The 7,197-nt window shown below is 32.6% G+C and overlaps 1 long non-coding RNA gene across 1 annotated transcript; it reads right to left on the bottom strand.

Annotated features, from left to right (window-relative positions):
* Positions 1 to 276: 276 nt before the first annotated feature.
* On the bottom strand, positions 277 to 5,929 carry LOC128285168 (uncharacterized). Its single transcript, XR_008275599.1, has 3 exons — positions 5,827 to 5,929; positions 1,738 to 1,818; positions 277 to 551 (listed from the first exon to the last, which is right to left on the bottom strand). It is a non-coding gene; the product is annotated as an uncharacterized LOC128285168 (long non-coding RNA).
* Between the last annotated feature and the right edge of the window lie 1,268 nt (positions 5,930 to 7,197).

The following is a 7,197-nucleotide window of genomic DNA, read 5'->3' as shown; positions in this document are numbered from 1 at the left end:
TTATTAAGATATATCCTTAACATTAATATGTCCTCTTACAAGTAATGCATCTACTCATGCAATACCAAGTCTAGATTCCTAATTTCACATTCATAAGACTGGTCATTTTGATGACCACTTTTACCATTATACTATGGTTACCAACTTATCCATCAAGCACTCATGTTCAATCATTATCACGTTATGTATTTAACGTGCAATTACTACATGGCTATGACCACCTCAATTGGTCATAGAGCATACATCCAACACACATGTCATCTTACTAACCACGCATGGCAAACAAACATAATCACATTATAAACATTAGACATAACATAAATAGCTAGGCTTACAAGATCAATATGAGCCACATCTCATGGCCATATACATATAACTCAATTTAAGCCAACACATTTGGCCAAAGCAAAATAATATATGTCAATCAACTAGATCTCTATACATGCCACTTACTTGAAAATTCTAATATATACTTCATTATTCCAAAGGTAGTGACTTGATAGTGTGATGCTGCCTCCGACGATCTCCAACTCCGAGCTAACCTGAAAACACTAAAGGAAAGGAAAGGAAAAGAGTAAGCTTTATAGCTTAGTAAGACCGTATGAAAATAATAAGCAATTTACAACTTGCTTCTCATGGTAATACAACCCTATTTGCATTTTTACTCATGTTCCAGTCAAGCTGTTTTCTCGAGTCAGAGTCACTAAATTATTTATATCTAGAGATAAGGAACTCCAAATTAAGTTTCGCTAATTTCACCTGAAACTAGACTCACATATCTTCTTACCATAAAATTTTCAGAATTTTTGGTTCATCCAAATAGTACATTTTATTCCTTAAATTTACCCTTTTTTGCTGTTTGATAGTTCTGACCCCTCTTCACTAAAAATTAATTATCTCATAATACAGGACTCAGATGATGTTCTAGTTTGTTTATATTGAAAATAGACTCATTAAGAATTCTATGTATATAAATTATAACTCATAAATATTTTTTTACAATTTTAAATGATTTTCTCAAATCATAAAAGGGGATTTCGAAGTCATTCTGACTCTATCTCACAACAATTTAAATATTTCATAATATGAAACTCTTTTGCTTACACCGTTTCTTCTATGTGAAATTAGACTCATTAGGCTTTAATTTAATTTATTCAACTTGTAGCTCAATTTTCACAATTTTTGGTGGATTTTCAATGTAACACCCCAAACCCGGCCCAGACGTTTTGACCGGATCCGACATGCCACATCGAAGCGTTCAAAACATTTTATATTGTTGATCCAGAAAAACTTACTTAGTGTTTTAAAAGATAATTTCATTATAGGTTAAAGTGAATGGAAGCTGTGCACCAGGTAGGAAACCGAAAAAGAGGTGGTAAGTCCATCGAATTGCTTAAGTACCAAGCTCCCTTCGGATCCAATCCTAGACATGCATACCACCATTGCCACACCTTAACGTCATAGATATTTCTAGGAAACCGATTTGATTAAGTCATTTTTAGGAAAAATGATTAATTTTGGAAAATACTTTTATTGCGGAAGCTTTTCTCGTTGTCGTGTTATTTTGAAATCAATTGTTGTTTTTGAAAACGCGTCCTAAAGCTATCCAATTTCAACAGTTAAAATAAGTAATACCTATCTTAGTAATACATATTAAAACCATCAAAAATAATTAAGCGGCCTAATTACAACTTAAAACCCAAATCATAAAAATAAAAGAAAAGATGTCCAATTTACCAGAAGAAAACAGGAATTTGTAGAACGTGTGGCCACTCCGAATTCCCTCACAGCTCCAAGCCCATTATGGTTGGGGTTTACCTACGTGGATGAAAAATAAGGGGTGAGTTTGGGAAAACTCAGTGTGTAAAATAACCCAACCATAGTCTAAATCAGCTCAACCCACAGAAACAGAATAAGTTTGCCTTAGCCCAGAACAAAAATTTAGAATAAAGCCCATAGGCCCATAACAGAACAGAACATATATTACATGTTTATGCAGAAACCCAACCGAGATTCATCCATAACACCCCCGTACCAGCCTTACACCATGTGGGGAGACTACTCGACCCACCCAACCACTACACACCTCAGAAATCGCAGTGAGGCTGCCAGATATTGTGATGAAGTCACCAGATACAGATATTGTGGCAAAGCCACCAGAACAGATATATGTGGCAGAGCCACCAAATCAGATAATTGTGGCATAGCCACCAGGACAAATATATGTGGCAGAGCCACCAGATCAGATAATTGTGGCATAGCCACCAGGATGCTTTCTCCATAGTATAACCCAAGTCCCCATGCAACAGATATATAATCATGGCATACATCATACAGAATCAGATCGTCATGCTTTTCAGTCAAAAGTAACCCTAGGGGTATAATGGTAATTTTGCATACATAGGGGTAATCATGTAATTTAACTATTCTTAAGGTTTTCATACATAACATAGCCATTTACGTACGATCAGAAACACTTACTGCATTTTCTTAAAAATTTGGGCCGGTTGGCCCATTATCCCGTTTTTGGCCCATTAAGCCCAAAAATATCGAAATGCATAGAATCGCGCACTCTGCAGTCTTATCACTTTAATTTACCATATACATCAAACTATTAATCTCATGAGCATTCACACACTCGCAAGATCTCAAAATACCGGCTTTTCAGCATTTCGGTTTTTCGGCTTGTGCCGATCTAGTCTATAAGAGGGTGATAGTTACACACCTATTTGCGACGATATGCTGACGAGATCCACACACAAACTGCCTACAATTGGATTACTAACACGTTAATCTAACTATTCAAATACGAACTACGTATTAACCCCTTACAATATTCGGCCAACCACACCTACAGATCATAGTAAGCTTATAAGAAATCAATAAGCAACTCATTAACAATTTTTTTGTCAATGTTTACCACATAATCAAAATTTCACTGCAAGCTGTCTTCCTGAGCAACAGTCACTAAATCATTTATAACTGGAGCTACGAAACTCCAAATCAAGTGCCGTTAATTTTCCCTGAAAATAGACTCATATATCTTCTATCCATAAAATTTCCAGAATTTTTGGTTTAGCCAATTAATACCAGATTTTTCTTAAAGTTTCCCATGTTTCACTGTTTGACTAATCTGACCACTCTTCATTTCGAATCAAATTTCTCATTGTACAGAATTCAAAATATGTTCTCGTTTATTCCATTTGAAACTAGACTCATTAAGATTTAATTACATAATTTATGCAGCTTTTAACTCATCTCCCACAATTTATGGTGATTTTCCAAAGTCATGTTACTGCTGTTGTCCCAAGCAGATTTATTACCAAATCACTCTTTCACACCTAACTTTCATGTTTGTTATTTAAACATGTATATCACCAATCAATTATCACATATCTATGATTTTACTTAAGTATAATCTCCATTTCATCATTTTAAAGCACAACATGTTAGCCGATTTTTCCCCTTAGCATCTAAGGCACATGCATGTTCATTTGTTTGGCTCAACTTCACCTATCTTCCATTTTTCATCAAAAGAACATGAAACAACAACCATTTCCTTCATTTTAATTCATGACCAAATGCTCACAACACAACCAAAAACCAAAGTATGCTTCAAGAGTTAAGGTAGAATCAAGAAAAACTCATGAACATCAAGATAGAAGCAAACTACCATGAACTTACCTTCAATTTTCTTCCCCAAGTGACCAAACATTCAAGAGCTTTCTCCTCTCCTTTCTCTTCTCTAACTTTCGGCTATGATGAACAAAGATGGACAAAAATTTGTTCTTTTCACCCCTTTTTCTTTTAATAAAATTTCATATTTTATCCATTTAATTCTTTAATACAAAAGACATGAAATGCCCATCATGGAACATTTACCTAACCCATTATCATGGAACATTTACCTAACTCATTATCATGGAATATTTACCTAACCCATTATCAATTTTTATCAATTTGTACCATAAATTATGGATATCAAGTGCACATATTGTCTACAACAACATGATGGCTGGCCACTTCATGTAAAATGGGAGGTTTGTCATGCAAATCCTCCTATTTTGCACTCCTATTTATTTGGCCACTTCAATTTAGCCTATAGCATTTTCAAACATTTTCACATAGGTTCTATTTCATAATTTCACCCCTTTTTCTTATGGAACAAAAATTAACTAAAATTGTCGGATTCTATCTTAAGCTTGGGCCTTCTAGAGGCCCACTAACATAATTAAACCTATGCCAACATTCACAGAATTCCCAAAAATTGGGGCGTTACATTCAAATTCGGACTATGGCTGCTATCCAAAACTGTTTTAGTATAAATTAACGATACTAAGTTTATCACACCAAATTAATTCACTCTCACCATATTGGTAAGGTTACATATTCATACATCATAAGTATAGACCTATAATCACAAGGTCATCACAAAATCATTCTTATAAGCCTAAATTACCTATTTACATCTTCACTAAAGGTGCATCATAAACTGAAATCATTTCTCATAAGCTTGGCATACATACCTGTGTTACTTAACATGCTCATTTTCATTTCATACTAATCATATAACATGAATTGAATTCACATCTCATCAATTTCATGTAAGTACCTGTACCACTCACAATATGGTCATAACCTTTCTCATTTAGCTTAAACCATAACTCTCACCGCTGAACCATTCAGAAAGCTATCGGATATTCACTAAGCCTCAAACATAGGGTATAATGCCGATGCCATGTCCCAGACATGGTTTTACACAGGCTCATCCATCAAGTCGATGTCATGTTCCAGACATGGTCTTACACTGACTATCGAAATCGAGGCCGACGCCATGTCCCAGACATGTCTTACACTAGCTCTCGTCTCAATGCCAGTGCCATATCCCAGACATGGTCTTACACTGGCTCACAAATAACCCGAATGTCATGGCATGAATATCTGAATTGTTTCTTAAGGTTCAAACGGGAATTCTACTATCTCAATATTCATCAAACATAATCATTTCCACAACCAAGCAATTCATGCTATATCAATTTAAACACATATAATAACAATGTAGTTGTATTATTTACATACAACTTACTCGTTTCATTTCCATCAAATCTCCAAGCATTCAATCAACACATAAATGTTATTTACATTTGACATTACTTTCTCATATACAATATCATCAAACTAAACTTTAATACAATCATGGCAAGATAGATTTTCAAGTATAATAACAATGGCATAAATATCATGCTCATTTAATCACACGGACTTACTTCAAATGCAATTTCGGCTAATTATTCTCTTTTTGTCTTTAACCACGCACTTTCTCGATTTAAGCCCAAATCTCGATTTTCTTGATCTAAAATAACAAAAGTTCACAAATTTAATCACTTTATCGATCTAGGTATTCAATAACCTATATTTGGGTAAAATAACCATTTTGCCCTTAGAGTTTTGCAAAATGACCATTTTACCTCTAAGTCCGAAAATTAATTTTTATCTAATTTCTTCACATCTTAAACTTATCCGAACCCTTTTTACTCTCATAGCAACTCCAATTTTCCACTATTTCACATACTTAACATCTATTTTACAACTTATGCAATATAGTCTTTTTAGGTGTTTTCATACTAACACCTTTCACAAAAGTTGTTTATAAGACACCCAAGACTCATTTTCTTCCATAAAAATTCAGCAAACAACATAAATCCTTTCATGGCAAATCCCTAGACTATCAACCATTTTACAAAATAGTCCCCTCATTAGCTAGTTCATGCTACAAGGGTTCCAAAAGTACAAAAATTATCAAAAATAGGCATCTAAATCACTTACTTGCAAAGAATATAAGTGGCTGATATTTTGAGCTTTCCAAGCCCCCTCCTTGCTGCCATTTTCGATGGAAGAAGAAAAAAGGATGAAAGGATGACAACTTTTTCTTTTTGTTTTATTTATTACCAAAAAAATCACCTAACTTTGACTTTTCAACTCCTGTTTGTCTCTATGGCCGGCCAAGCTTGTGAAAGGGGTCTATTTGCACTTTAAACACCCCCAATTATGATTCTCTAGCAATTTAACATATTTAGCTAGCAAATCACAACTTTTTCCCTTTATGCGATTTAGTCCTTTTTCAAAATTAAGCTCACAAATGCTAAAATTAATTCACCAAAATTTTCATGCACTCATATAATCACACTATAACACATAAAATAATACTAAAAATAATTTTTTCGGCCCTGAAATAGTGGTTTCGGAATCACTGTTCCGACTAGGCCCAAAATCGGGCTGTTACAATCTATATAATTAACATATTCATATTTTTGTACTAGGTTAAAATATGTCATAAGTTCTTGTACTCTTCATAAATTTGAAATTTATTCCATGTACTTTTATTTTTGGGTTAGTCCTACTTTTTATATATCAAAATTCAAGCTCAACTGTTAGCATTATTAAAAATAATTTGTTAAATTCATGTTCATTATAACGTCATTTTTTAGTTACATGAATACCGAGTATTTTTTTATTTAAAATGTGACATCAAAAAAATTGAAAAAAAATTAACAATGTTAATAGTTGGACTTGATTTTCAAATCTGAAAAAAAAAGACAGGACTAAATTTCAAATTTGTAAAGAGTACATAAACTTATGGTATATTTTAACCTTTATACTACAAAATATTTATTATTAATATGTTTAAAATTGTAATAAATATTTATTACTAAAATAAAATTGAAATATTAAATAATTTATTAAAATAATAGACTATATTAATCATTTATTAGATGATTAGATATAGTTAATTAAATATGAATGTTTAATCGTATTAAAATTAAAATACATTATGTTAATATTTTAATAATTTTAAATATTTTTAAAATAAAAAATTATTATTAATAAAATAATATTAAGCTTGACTTAAGTTAATTTTTATATAAAATAAAGGGTAAACAACAAAAATAGTCACTTATGTTTGCCTCAAATTACATTTTAGTCACTTATGTTTGAAATGTTACATTTTAGTCACTTACGTTATTATTTTGTTATGAAGTGGTCACTCTACTGTTAAGTTCCATTACTTCCCTAACGGCGATCCTACGTGGCAGTCCAAATTAAATGTATTTAATTAAAAAACTATTTTCATCCCAACAACTGGACATTCAAGTTGGCATTTAAAACCCATTTGGACTACCACGTAGGACTGTCGTT

The sequence above is a fragment of the Gossypium arboreum genome, chromosome 12, assembly GCF_025698485.1.
Source record: "Gossypium arboreum isolate Shixiya-1 chromosome 12, ASM2569848v2, whole genome shotgun sequence".
NCBI classification, from domain to species: Eukaryota; Viridiplantae; Streptophyta; class Magnoliopsida; order Malvales; family Malvaceae; genus Gossypium; species Gossypium arboreum.
Note: the sequence above shows the minus strand (reverse complement) of the source record. Positions and strands in the feature narration are given on the sequence as shown.